The sequence below is a fragment of the Ixodes scapularis genome, unplaced genomic scaffold, assembly GCF_016920785.2.
Source record: "Ixodes scapularis isolate PalLabHiFi unplaced genomic scaffold, ASM1692078v2 PGA_scaffold1__304_contigs__length_218370807, whole genome shotgun sequence".
Classification (NCBI taxonomy): Eukaryota; Metazoa; Arthropoda; class Arachnida; order Ixodida; family Ixodidae; genus Ixodes; species Ixodes scapularis.
This window is the reverse complement of record NW_024609846.1, coordinates 136,709,298-136,722,843: the sequence shown is the minus strand read 5'-3', so window position 1 is coordinate 136,722,843 and position 13,546 is coordinate 136,709,298. Positions and strand designations below refer to the sequence as shown.

Here is a 13,546-nt window from a genome sequence, read left to right as displayed (position 1 = left end):
TCCGCCCACCCCAAAACAAACAAAGGTCTGGATCCGCCACACTAAGTTTCAATTATTGGGAGGATCGAAACATCAGAGGCCGAGTTCAAAAAGCAAACTTACGATACCCGAGAAGAAATCCGTATTAACAAAACAAAATTTGTCGCACCTTTTGAGTGACTTACAACGAAATATTACGACATTATCCAAAATGTCTCACAAACTTTTTAGGGCAAACATGGCCGCACATCACTTGGCTATTTCGCCGCGACCAGCAATGAATATAGAAGCGTGGGCAAGAGGCATGTGTTTTGCGCACTGTTCACATGCATCCCTACTTGAAGCAGTATAAGGGCAACGCTAAACTACACACGGAGGATTCAGCCGACGAGTCTGCCGAGCTGTCCATCCTGCCCGTTAGAGCTAACCAGGTGCAGGACTGCGATCAACGGTGAGATGTGCCAATGAATCAACGAAAGCAAATGCCACACAAATCTTCAGTGCACGCAAAAGGATCCTTCACCTATGAATGGCGTGAACCTGATTTGGTGATCATTAGCGCCCCCTTCTACTTCAGTAGTGATTTTCAAAGTGGTGAGCGGCTGTACGACCCTACCACACGAAAAGGCACATTCCTGACTGGATGTGCCTTTTTAATGCCAAAGCATTATATGTCCATGGAGCGAAAAATCCGATTTGTACCAAACGTTAACAGAGGAATAAAATAAAAAATAAAATGTGCTTTCACGGCTGAGATTTGAACCCGGTGCTGCTGTGTGAGAGCCGGGCATGCTAGCTGCTGTGCTATCTCAGCCGCTTCGGAATGCGACATTACTCTCCCCTCAAAAAGAAGCTTGTCCCATTACAGCAAAAGATGGCATGTCTTTACCCGTTTTTTGTCCCTGTTTATCTGAGGCTGTTTTTTTATCATGTTTGACGGCATCGGCGTTGATGTGCCCGAAAGATGGTCATAAAAATATGTCCTCGGTTCGATGACATCACACTTCACGTGACGACATGACGTACCATGATGTGTGACGCCGTATTATGTAACGTAATATAAATATTAGAGGGGCACTTAGTTATACATACGTGGATGGAATGCGAAAGCATTGCCATTCCTAACAATAGAGGAAAAAAAAAGGAAGTGTCGTTAGGAATGGCAATGCTTTCGCATTCAATCCACAAAGGGATACCTAAGTGCCCCTGTAATATTTTGACTGGAGTAGAGCTCAAATAAACGCCGTACGGTGCAGTATATCCATGATTAAGTTGCTGCTAGTCGTGAGGCTTAATGTTTTGCACCAACAATACCATAGTTTTTCCTCGGTTGCGACGAAGTGCCACTGCGCTACGAACTTGCTAGAAATTTCTGCATATGCGACCACTTTCTTCTGAAAACCTATGGTGACCTGCCACTCACTTTTGGCCAAAGAACAGTGAAAATACCAGATGTGAAAACAGCCATAACAAGCATTAAAGAAATCAAGATGGGGGTCATAGCATTAGCTTCCCAACGTGGCGAGACTAGCACAGGATTTCTGTTACTCGCCGTTTAAGACAGGAGTCGACTTTTTCCGGTCTGATCTTGAAAACAAAGTTTGGTTCCGTTAATCTTGTAGCAGAAAGCCCGTGCTTTCCAGTTTGTGGGGTCATTTTCTCGGTTCAAAATATGATGCAGAGTCCTTCCCATAAAAATGCATGGGTGCCCGCTAGGACTCTTCGAAATGGTTAAATTAACTGAGGTCATTATACTCTGTTGCCACTCTAGAATAGCAGAAGGCCCTCCCACAAAGCCCTTCACTCTTTTTAATAAGCAAACACTAGATAGGAGGATAACCGAGAGGACACCGCCGATCATGGCGAGCAAAGGGAATTGTGGGAGGGGCTTGTGCTATTCTATAGTTGCAACGGACTATAACAAAAGTTTACAGTACTATGAAAACAAAAAGACCAAGTGTGCACAGAAATTCACAGGAAGTGTAACAGGGATAGAATAGAAAAAACTGCAGCTGCAATATTTACCCTTTAAATTTCCCTCGACAGCACAGCAGAGATGACATGCTGGTCGTCAGCGCCTGGAGGGCCACCCCCTTGTACTGGGAGCACATGTAGTCTGAAACGAACAACAAACAAAAAATTAAATGCATGAACAATCCGCACATGCTGTTATTTCGCTTCATTGGCCGCTTCAGAGAAAGCAAGCATGCACACCGTTGTCCAACCATGTCAACTGCTAGCCGAAACTTTCTGCCACCAGGATTAAGATATTGCTTGCACTATAAAAAAAAAGACATTTACACACTACCCAGCTGGCACGCTGAAAGTTCAAACATTGAAGAAACTACAACATAAAACTTCAATGCAAGGGCTACACCTCGTGGACAATACACAAAAGTATGTTCAGTGTAAACCTTGGTGCACCGCAAGGCTGATTTACCTCAGCCAGTTTGGATCATCTGCAGTTCCATTCTTTTCAAGATATTATGCCTGAAAATTTGTGACAAATTAACTGGGTTAAAATTTTTTAATCGACACCCGGCCCAAATATTTAGGAAGTATACTAGTGGGTTAATTTCTAACTTACCATAATTATTTTCGGCATCCTGAAGGCGTCACTTCAGGGTCTTTTCATAGTGGATTTACCTCGCCCACACAGGTGCAACCACACTGAAATGTTTGCAAAGTTTCAGGCAGGGCAATTAAACGTCTGCAGTTTCTCTCGAACACCGCTGTCACAAATTTTGTCTTTTTTTGTCATTTTGGTCTGTTTATAGGTGGTTTTGGGGCAGGGTCAATTACAATCCTCGCACTTGTTTAACTGAGCGTCAAAGGCTTGAGCTCGGATGAGACTATACTCCTTTTCATACTTAAGGTGCAAAGCTGTCAAAGCTACTGGCGCGAGCGTGGGGCTTGGTCTTGTTGATCATTTGCACGCCTTCTCGCACAAACAAAACCGTAGATGAAGCCACGCACTCGCGCCAGTAGCTTTGACAGCGTTGCACGATAAGTATGAAAAAGTATAATGCCGGCCGAGCTTCAAACCAATGGGAAGAGGAAGACAAGCGTTTCGGGTTGACCAACCACGAACCTGTGACAACCGCATAGGTCATTCAACAGACGTTTCATACCGCTTAAACACTGTGTCGAACTGCATTTTGAAGTCAGTCCCAATTCCAACGGTGTATGAACAGGGGCATTCATTTCGTGGCATGCCTTGAAATGAATCGAAGTGACGCAAGCTGGGAACACACTGCTGCTGCTTCATTTGGGAATAACTGCGGCCCTCGGCTTGATCACATCACAATTGCAAAATGAAAGAGAAAAAAAAGAGGCAAAAGGAACAACTGCGTTATCAAAAGTTCTAACCGACAAATGTAAACCCAGTTCAATTCTAGAAAGCCAGGGGACCGAAGTTTGTCCTAACAGTACAATTTAGTCCACTTCCATAACTTCAAAACAAAAGATGGATATCCTCTTCAACCATTTTGACTGAAAAGGAATATTGTCTCTGCATGAACCGAATTCCAAAGAAGTCTAACTTCGGAAATGTAATGAAGTATTGCCAATGTAATCAATTTATAGTTGAAAGACATCAGTACACTGCTAGACCAATAAGACGTTTCCTATAGCAACGGACTGAAAGTAGCATTAGGAATTCAATACGTGCTCTGTTGACATGAGCCACACTTTCTCGGACCATACACAGAATGAGTGGCAACTTTTCATTACGCTACACATAGATCCAAACATTAGGACAGATAAAGCACACCCAACTAGTTAAAAAAAAAGAAAAAAACATTCTAGCTTAACGAGAAAATAGGAGGTTTTAGAATATCGGGCGCTACTTTACCGCGCGTTACGGACGGCAAAATAGCGAGGATTGCGGCGAAGAGTTTTAGAATAGCGTTTCTCTGAAGGGGAGCCCCCCAAACGCAAGCATCTCGCGCTTAAAACGCCACCAAGATGTCGCGGCAGCTTTCATTTGAAAGTTAGAACGTTTTATCTTGAAAATTAAACAAGCTTTTTGTCCAGAGTAACATTTTTTTGTAGTTTTTTTTACACTCAATGCCGCATGTTTTGTTTTTGTCGCTGCCAAGCTGCTCTGTTGTACTTACGAAGCCCAGACGATCCACTACCCAGGCATGCTTACATGTCTGCCGCGATCGTAAGTACACGCGCCTCGATAGCTTTGAGCTGTGAATCCAGCGATCCGTGGCGTTTTCAATACGCGTCGACCATACCGACCGCGGTCGCCGGGTGCGACTCACGCAGTTCCCGAGCGAGCGACGGCGTCGAAGACGCATTCAACGGAGATGTCGTGGGCGCCGCCTTTTGCGGTACGCCGCCTTTTAAGGTACCCACGCTATTATCGAAAAATAACGGGCCCCAAAGCTCGAGTCCGAAGCTTGTTTTGGGTCTGCGCATGCACAGCAGCCACAAGATTATTCTAAAACTCCATAATGTTCACTTCTCGTTCAACGCGTACAACGCAAACAAAGAAGTACACTTACCAACTGCGTTGAGTTGCTCGTTCTGTTGCGTCGTCGGCCTTCCGCGCTCTTCTTGAACATAATCATCACAAGAGAAAACTTCACAGATAGATAAACTTGGTTAAATTAGCACATTTTCATTTCTAAAGGCATTTCCATACCGCGAAACGGCGAAACCATGCCGGAAAAAGAAAAATACAAAGAACTGGTGTCGCTACCGATGGGGCGTCGAAGACGCGATCCTTAAAATATGAAACCGAAACCAGTAAAAGTTGCAATACTGAAACCGAAACTGACCAAATCGCGATAGAGGGGCGCCGTAAATAGATCTGTTCACATGATGCATCTCGTTGGCGAATCTTGTGTCGCGAAACTAGGTTTCGGGAAACAAATTCCCCGTCTGAACGCAACCGAAAAAGTGGCGCGCCTTCGAAAAAATTGGCGCGTGTTTCTCGCTTCTGGAGCAATTTTTCGCTGAAACCTCACCGACACCGAAGGAGAAACGCGGACGCTGCCAATGGCCGCTCGACTTCGCTATGACGTCTGACCTTCGAGGAGGAGCGAGCTTTTAGAGGTGTCTGATTTTTGGCCGATTCCGTATCCGAGCCGAAGCCGAAAGAAAACAAAACAAACATGTCGAGCGAGAGCGACATACGGGCGACGAGTCTTGGTCCTGCTCGGTTGCAGGTGTGTTAACGGCGCCTACAGTACGGATTGGGGGCGCGGTGCAGATTCGTCAACAGTCGCGGCGGGTGCAAGCACTGTATATAAACATGGTGATTGGGGATAACGTTCTTTATTAGCGGTGCAAAAATGTCCGAAATGCTTCGAGATCATCTCGCGGTTTTTCCCGGGTTTGGCAGAACTAGTAAACCCGTTGAGCCGAATCGGACGAAATTCATTGAGTGGCATTAATAAAACAGGCTGTCTCTTCACACTGTGCGTACTTCATATCATTTTGATGTGAGGCGCTTAATATTCCCGGTGCAGACAGGGTTTGGCGAAATTCTCGTGAGTCAATACGTCACAGGTTTCGCGCGTCAAACTCCACGTGTGAGCAGGCCGATTTCGCGAAATCTTGGTTTCGCTAAACTGTGGCGCGTTGAAGACATACATCGTTAGAATAAGCCTTTAACAGTAAAAGAGGGTGAATACAGTTATTATTTTAAGCACAGGAAATAAATCTGTATATCAGAACTAGCACCGACGCGCTATTTGCTTCGGGTGCAATGCAGTAGGGAGTAGATTTATTGATTTTTTTTTTGACAACACTCATTTCAATGTGTAATGAGTAAACACAAAAGAATCGCTATTGATTGGGTAACGATAAACCTCACTTGAATTTGTAATGAGTAAACTCGAAAGAATTGATATTGATTGGGTAACGATAAACCTCACTTGAATTTGTAATGAGTAAACTCGAAAGAATTGATATTGATTGGGTAACGATAAACCTCACTTGAATTTGTAATGAGTAAACTCAATAGAATTGCTATTGATTGGGTAACGATAAACCTCACTTGAATTTGTAATGAGTAAACTCGAAAGAATTGATATTGATTGGGTAACGATAAACCTCATTTGAATTTGTAATGAGTAAATTCAAAAGAATAGATATGGAGTGGCTAATGATAAAACTCATTTAACGATGAGTTTCTTATGAGTTTCATTTGACTCTATAAAAACACATTAGAAGCTCAATTGAAACTCATTGTTCATTTTTGTAAGGGCAGGTTTCGCGCGTCAAACTGCACGTGTGAACAGGCCGATTTCGCGAAATCTTGGTTTCGCTAAACTGTGGAGCGTTGAAGACATACATCGTGTGAATAAGCCTATAGGAATAAAGGCTTATAAAGAAATAGCACCGACGCGCTATTTGTTTCGGGTGCAATGCAGTAGGGAGTAGATTTTTTTTTGATAACACTCATTATAATGTGTAATGAGTAAACGCAAAAGAATTGCTATTGATTGGGTAGCGATAAACCTCACTTGAATTTGTAATGAGTAAACTCAAAAGAATTTATATTGATTGGGTAACGATAAACCTCACTTGAATTTGTAATGAGGAAATTCAAAGGAATAGATATGGAGTGGGTAATGATAAAACTCATTTAATGATGGGTTTCTTATGAGTTTCATTTGACTCTATAAAAACACATTAGAAGCTCAATTGAAACATAATGTTCATTATTCTAAGGGTAGACATTCCGCACCAGTTTGTATGGGCGGCAGAATAACCTTGTAATCGTTTTTAGCAGACGCACCGCCAGCGACGCGCCGCCAGGGCCGCCAAAGGCCTTTATTGCAGCTCCGGAGGAGCGAACCATTCTGCGACTGTTCACGTCGAGCGCCAGAAGCAGAGTCGGGCTACCGCTAAGCATGCGGCAATATGTATATTTAACAGTCTGTTATGATTGATGACACAATACATGTGGTTGGTGCTATATTTATATTGTCACGAATTAAGGCCACGAGTAGGCGAACAGTGAACTCAAACTAACAGTTTAATGGGCGAACTTGTGCCAACCAAAAATAAGTAACGAAAGAGCGTCGGGGCAGCAGAAAAGCAGGCGGCGATTCGGCGGCGAAACAAAGAGCGCCAGAGAGACTGACTCGACAAGGTCGCGGGTAGCTGCTTATCTACCGTGCGTCGCTATCTCAAACGTTCGGCAAAGGAGGCTCAAGCATCGCGCGGTCGGGGCGAGAATGAACTGGCACTTTCGAGAATAACAAAGCAGAGGGAAAATTATGTGTGGTGCGAGAATGAACGGAAATCTTCTAGAAGACCGTGACCAAGCGTTGCTTTCTCGGCTCTGCGGGCGGCATTATCCCCCCCTTTTAAAAGTGCATCGCCCCGATGCAAAGCGAAAGGAAAACGGAAATGGCTAAAACATTTACGGTGAAACGAAATAAACATGCAATGTCACAATCCTAACGCGCGTAGAACGGCTTGAGTCGAACTACGTGGACGACTTCGGGTCGTGGCTGGCGGCGTCCTGATGGTCGAGGTCCGTCGGGGAGCACCTCGTAGTTCAAGTCCCCAAGGCGGCGGATGACCTTGCAGGGTCCGAAGTAGCGTTTTAACAGTTTCTCGCTGAGGCCGTGGCGGCGAATGGGCGTCCACACCCATACCCTGTCTCCGGGCTGGAACTCCACGTCGCGGCGATGAAGGTTGTACCGGCCAGCGTCCACACGTTGCTGGTCCTTTATTCGAAGAGGGGCTAGCTGGCATACTTCTTCTGCTCGTTGGGTGACCAGCTGTGCGTCGTCGGTGCCGTCGGCCGTCGGGGCATGGGGCAGCATGGCGTCGAGCATTGTCGTCACCTTTCTGCCGTGCACCAGCTGAAAGGGTGTAATGCCGGTAGTTTCTTGAATCGCCGTGTTGTACGCAAACGTGACGTAGGGCAACACTTCATCCCACGTCTTGTGTTCCACGTTCACGTACATCGAAATCATGTCGGCGATGGTCTTCTTTAGTCGCTCCGTCAGCCCGTTGGTCTGCGGGTGGTATGCCGCGGTCCGGCGGTGGTCGGTGTGGCTCAGGCGGAGTATCTCTTGTGTCAGTTGCGCGATGAACGAGGATCCTCAGTCCGTAATCAGGACTTGGGAAGCGATGTGTCGGAGGACGGTAGACTCCACGAAGAACTTGGCTACTTCCACGGCGATCCCCGACGGCAGTGCTTTTGTCTCGGCGTACCTGGTGAGATACTCAGTGGCCAGGGTTATCCAACGGTTTCCCTGCGCCGACGGTGGAAAAGGTCCAAGAAGATCCATTTCAATCTGCTGGAATGGTGCAGTCGGGGGCGCGATCGGTTGCAGGAGACCTCCCGGCTTCGTCGGTGGTTTCTGGCGTCATTGGCATTCGTGGGAAGAACGCACGTAGAGGTGGGCGGTCTTCGGGAGCTTGGGCCAGAAGTATTTCTCTTGGATCCGTGTAAGAGTCCTACTGTAGCCAAGGTGACCAGATGTTGGGTCGTCGTGGCAGGCTTGGAAGAACTCTTCTCGAAAGACTAGCAGAAATCACCAGGATTCACGTCGAGTTGTTGTCCCCGAAGTTCTCTTTATAAAGGATACCTCTCCAGACGGCGAATCTAGGCAGGTCACGTGAGAAGGTTCAGGGAATCGTGCTCCTTCGTCCCTCCAAGTGATCGATCAGTGCACGCAACTCAGGATCGTCCCGCTGGAGCGCTGCCATACCGTGAATGCTCATTGCGCCAAGAAAGTGGTCGTCGTCGGCGCCGTCGGCTTTGGCACATCCGGTAGCTGACTCGACAGGGGCTCTGGACAGGCAGTCGGCGTCGCTGTGTTTTTGGCCTGACTTGTAGACCACGGTCACGTCGTACTCTTGCAGTCGTAGGCTCCACCGAGCGAGGCGTCCCGATGGGTCCTTCAGGCTCGCTAACCAACACAGCGAATAATGGTCGGTGACCACCCGAAAAGGAGTCCCGTACAAGTATGGGCGGAATTTCGTGATGGGGCCCAGACGATGGCCAGACATTCCTTCTCGGTCCTCGAGTAATTGCGTTCCGCGTTCGACAGCGTCCGGCTAGCGTATGCGATCACGCGCTCTACACCCTCTAGTCGTTGGACCAGTACTGCTCCGCGTCCTGTATTGCTGGCGTCCGTGCGAACCTCCGTTTCGGCAGATTGGTCGAAGTGGCCGGGAATCGGTGGTGATTGAAGCCGTCGCTTTAGCTCGTCGAACGAGTGTTGTTGTTCACCACCCCATTCAAAGTTCACGGCATCCTTCGTGAGGTGCGTGAGCGGCGCCGAAAGCTTGGCGAAATCCCGAGCGAATCGCCGGTAGTACGCGCAAAGTCCCAGGAATCTTCGGACGGCCCTTTTGTTGGTGGGCGGTGGAAACGCCGCTACGGCGCGAGTCTTCTTAGGGTCAGGACTTACACCTTCGTTGCTCACAACGTGGCCTAGCAACTTCAGTTCACCGTACGCGAACCGGCACTTCGTCGGCTTTAGGGTGAGTCCTGCGGTCCTGATGGCCTTAAGGACGGCCGGAAGGCGGCGTAAGTGCTCGTCGAAGTTGGTCGAGAATACTACGACGCCGTCGAGGTAAACAAGACAGCTCTGCCATTTGAGGCCTGCCAGGACGGCGTCCATGACACGTTGGAACGTAGCCGGTGCCGTGCACAGTCCGAAGAGTGTCACCTTGAACTGATACAGTCCGTCGGCCGTGACGAAGGCAGTCCTTCCACGGTCCCTTTCGTCGACTTCGATCTGCCAGCAGCCACTCTTAAGGTCCATCGACGAAAAGTATCGGGAGTGGCGCAGGCGGTCCAGCGTGTCGTCGATGCGGGGGACTTGTATCCGTTCCTCTTCTGAGGAGCGGATGGAAGTCTTTCTTGGTGACCGCGTTGAGCCGCCGGTAGCCAACGCAGAAGCGAAGCGTTCCGTCCTTCTTCTTCACCAGTACGACTTGAGAGGCCCACGTGCTGCTCAAAGGCTGAATAATCTCGTCGTTGAGCATCTCTTGTACTTGTTTCTGAATGGCCTCTCGTTCCTTTGGGAGACCCGGTACGGCGGCCGATGCACAGGGAGCGCGTCCTCGTTGGTAATGATGCGGTGTTTAGCAACTGTTGTCTGGCGCACCCTCGACGTCGTCGCAAAGCGACTGCTTTCTCCAAACACCTGCTTTCACAGGTGCCCCCTGCGGGGCCCCGCGCATGAGGACACGCAGCTTCTTGTCATCGGTGGATTGTGGGTCGGCACGCGCGCTCAGTCGCAGGACGTCTTGAACGAAGCTGGTGACGCTTTCGTTGGGGCATTGCGTCCTCATCCGAAGGAGGTCTTCGGCTCTCTCCCTTCGGTGCTGACTGGTGAACGTCCCACGGAGCTCTCCTTTCAGCTGGTCTCATGACGTAATTGAGGTTTCACGATTCTCCAACCAGTGTCGCGCTGTTCCCTCGAGGGAAAAATAGACGTTTTGCAGACACTGTTCCGGAGTCCATTGGCTGTGCAGCGCCAGCCGTTCGTATTGCTGCAACCAATGTTCGACGTCTTCGTAGATCTCGCCGTGGAAGAACTTCGGTGTACGAGGGGCGACGGGCGGGTTGACGACGGGGGCGGCGGTATGGGTCTGCGACGACTGGGGGTCCATGGTCGGCTTCGTCGACTGGTTGGTCTTCTTCGGCAGAAGACCGAATTCCGGGATCAACCCTTGAATACGGCGGCTGGCACGATTCTCCGAGTCTTCAACGGAAGATCGTCGGGAAACGGGGCTTGCTGAACGAGTTCTTGTCGGGGTACGCTGCACGGGTTTCATACTCCGCACCTCCACCAGAAATGTCACGATTTAAGGCGACGAGAAGGTGAACAGTGAACTGAAAATAAAGGTTTAATGGGCGAACTTGTGCCAACCAAAAATAAGTAACGAAAGAGCGTCGAGGCAGCAGAAAAGCAGGCGGCGATTCGGCGGCGAAACAGAGAGCGCGGGCGAGACTGACTCGACAAGGTCGCGGGTAGCTGCTTATCTACCGTGCGTCACTACCTCAAAAGTTCGGCAAAGGAGGCCCGAGCATCGCGCGCTCGGGGCGAGAATGAACTGGCACTTTCGAGAATAACAAAGCAGAGGGAAAGTTACGTCTGGTGCGAGAATGAACGGGAATCTTCTAGAAGACCGTGACCAAGCGTTGCTTTCTCGGCTCTGCGGGCGGCAATATCATTAAGTACAAAGAGCGGCATGCTACGTTGAAAAACAAAGATTGTTTCGCTCCTTTATGCCGGAGCAATTTATTACAGGCGTACTTGCATCTACTCACGTAATGTATTTTTATATTTTAGCTGTGTACTACAACAAATATACTTTTGAGATCGGCACTAACATATTTTAACATCTTGAAGCATGCCGGTGAAAGCACAAGCTTACGAGGAGTGACAAAAAGAGAATTACCGTGATTTTTTAATCACGAATTCTATTCTTTTTATACACCAAGTTTATCTCTACCAAGGTAGTGTGCTTGCTCAGCTACGTATGAACGAATGAATTGGTTTCATTTAGACACTAGGTCTAGGGTAACGAGGAAAAAGGCAGATTAACTCTGCCTGACGTTGAGGTGATGTTTCAACTTTTCGTAGCAGTGCTTTGAAGGCTTCCCCTCGAATGCCCTTGAGCTCGTCGGTTACGCTCTTCTGGTTGTAATTCAAAGCACAAAAATGTCGTCATTTGATGGAGGGAAAGTACGCAGGCGAGCTAGTTAGGAAACATATTTAAAAAAAACCTAAAAGAAAACCCAGTGAGTACCCTGAAACATTTTTTTTTTGCGATAAAGAACTCGTTCTTATTTAGTCCAATTGCTTTTGTCTACAGCTGTGCCAATTGTTCCACTGATTTCGACCCTGTGAAATAAAGACATAGAACTCTGAGGTCTATATGAACTAACTGTTTTAATTGCTACCGAATCGTCCATAATTTGGTAAATATACACCACCCTTAGTTCACAACCTTCTTCTTAAATGCTTTCTGTTAACATCCCCCCCCCCCAAAAAAAAAACAAAAAAAAAAACACGTTAAGTTTTGGTGAATTGCGGCAATTGGTGACTTCCGGTAATTTCTGGGAAATCCAGATAAATCTGCTGACTTCCGGTAAGTTCCGCCTTTACCGGAAGCGAAAAAAGTGTCATCATCTAGTAAAATAAATTATTTTACTGGAAATAAAATTCCGATAAAACATCGGTAATTAGCGGTAAATTCTGGCTTTACCGAAAGTGAAAAGAGTGCCATAATCCAGTAAAATAACATTTTTAGTGGAAGTGAAATTTCGATAAAATAATCTTTTTCAAAAGGGTCGACAATTACTTTGTATAATATGTAATTAGTCCCTTACGAAATTGCTGATAAATATAAGGCATTGCAAGTAATTTCGTTACCTGTAACAAATCACATACGAGCCTGGTTAAAGCCCATATATAAACGGAGAACTTGCCAGAGACAACACACATGGGTGTCGCGAACACAGGCGCAGCGAAAGATCACACCGGATTCCAAGAACACGGGAACAACCTGAGGGGGTTCACCCAAAGCTGCGTCAATGCCTTTGCGTAAACCTAGGGCTCGCTCAAGACCTCCCCAGCCAGCCCCCACAACCACTGGAACATGATCCTCGTTCTCGACCGGTGCGACCTGCGCCCTAGATCCGCGCCTACGGCACGACTTTTGGTTTATGAAACGGCCTGCCCGTTAACAAGTGCACTTAGGAGTTATACTGGCTATGTAGGTTTGCGCGTATAGATGAAAAGTCCTTTAGGTTAGTGGCAAGACTTGCGGGCGATGAGCCGCCTTGGGAAAGATAACTTTGGCGTTGGTGGAAACACTCTAGGTTCAACACGTACCGGAACGTACAGACAAATTCTTTAAACAAAACGCAGTCTCGGCAACAAAGTGTAAAGTTGGGAGAGTGGTTGATGGTCGTATTGAATGGGTTAAAACAGTGCAGTCTTTGCGGCGCGCAGAAATGCGACCGCCTGTACACGCCCCCTCTAAGACTGCGCAAGGACTTGTTGGACTGGTCAGCAGTTAAAAGAACATAGTGGTCACATAAACAAATCTTGAATTAGATTTTAATATTAAACCGAACTTTCGTGAAACGCTACAGAATGTTATTCGAAAGCGCTTAAAACGTTACCAAAAATGCGAAACAAGTGTATGTACGGCTCACCACGCACACTGTCAAATCTCCAACAGAAATGGCTGCACACCATGCATACATGTACAACTTGTAAAAATACAAATGCACGCAAGAGTATGCGGCAATAAAAACACACCTACGAATATGGCGAGAGCAATAAAATTAAAACAATCACAACAATCTCCACGCAGTTTCTCACAACACCAAAAATTGAGATAAAAAAGGGTGGGGGGGGGGGGGGGGGTTGGGGTACGCTGGAGGGTCTCAACTGGGGGAATGTCACAAAAGGTTTGCACACACACGGCCCGACAGTTCGAGGGAGGAAAAGGGCATAATAGGGCGGCCTCGTCTGTCTGTCACCGCTGGGGGACCCCCCATGTCTAAGGCGGAAAATATTCTCCTGGGTTTCCCGCATGATTTTCGCGAAAAAATACC

The 13,546-nt window shown here is 47.5% G+C and overlaps 1 long non-coding RNA gene across 1 annotated transcript; it reads right to left on the bottom strand.

Annotated features, from left to right (window-relative positions):
- Positions 1 to 2,055: 2,055 nt before the first annotated feature.
- LOC115315944 lies at positions 2,056 to 4,534 on the bottom strand. The gene is made up of 3 exons (XR_003917823.1): positions 4,494 to 4,534; positions 2,567 to 2,649; positions 2,056 to 2,095 (listed from the first exon to the last, which is right to left on the bottom strand). It is a non-coding gene; the product is annotated as an uncharacterized LOC115315944 (long non-coding RNA).
- Positions 4,535 to 13,546: the final 9,012 nt, after the last annotated feature.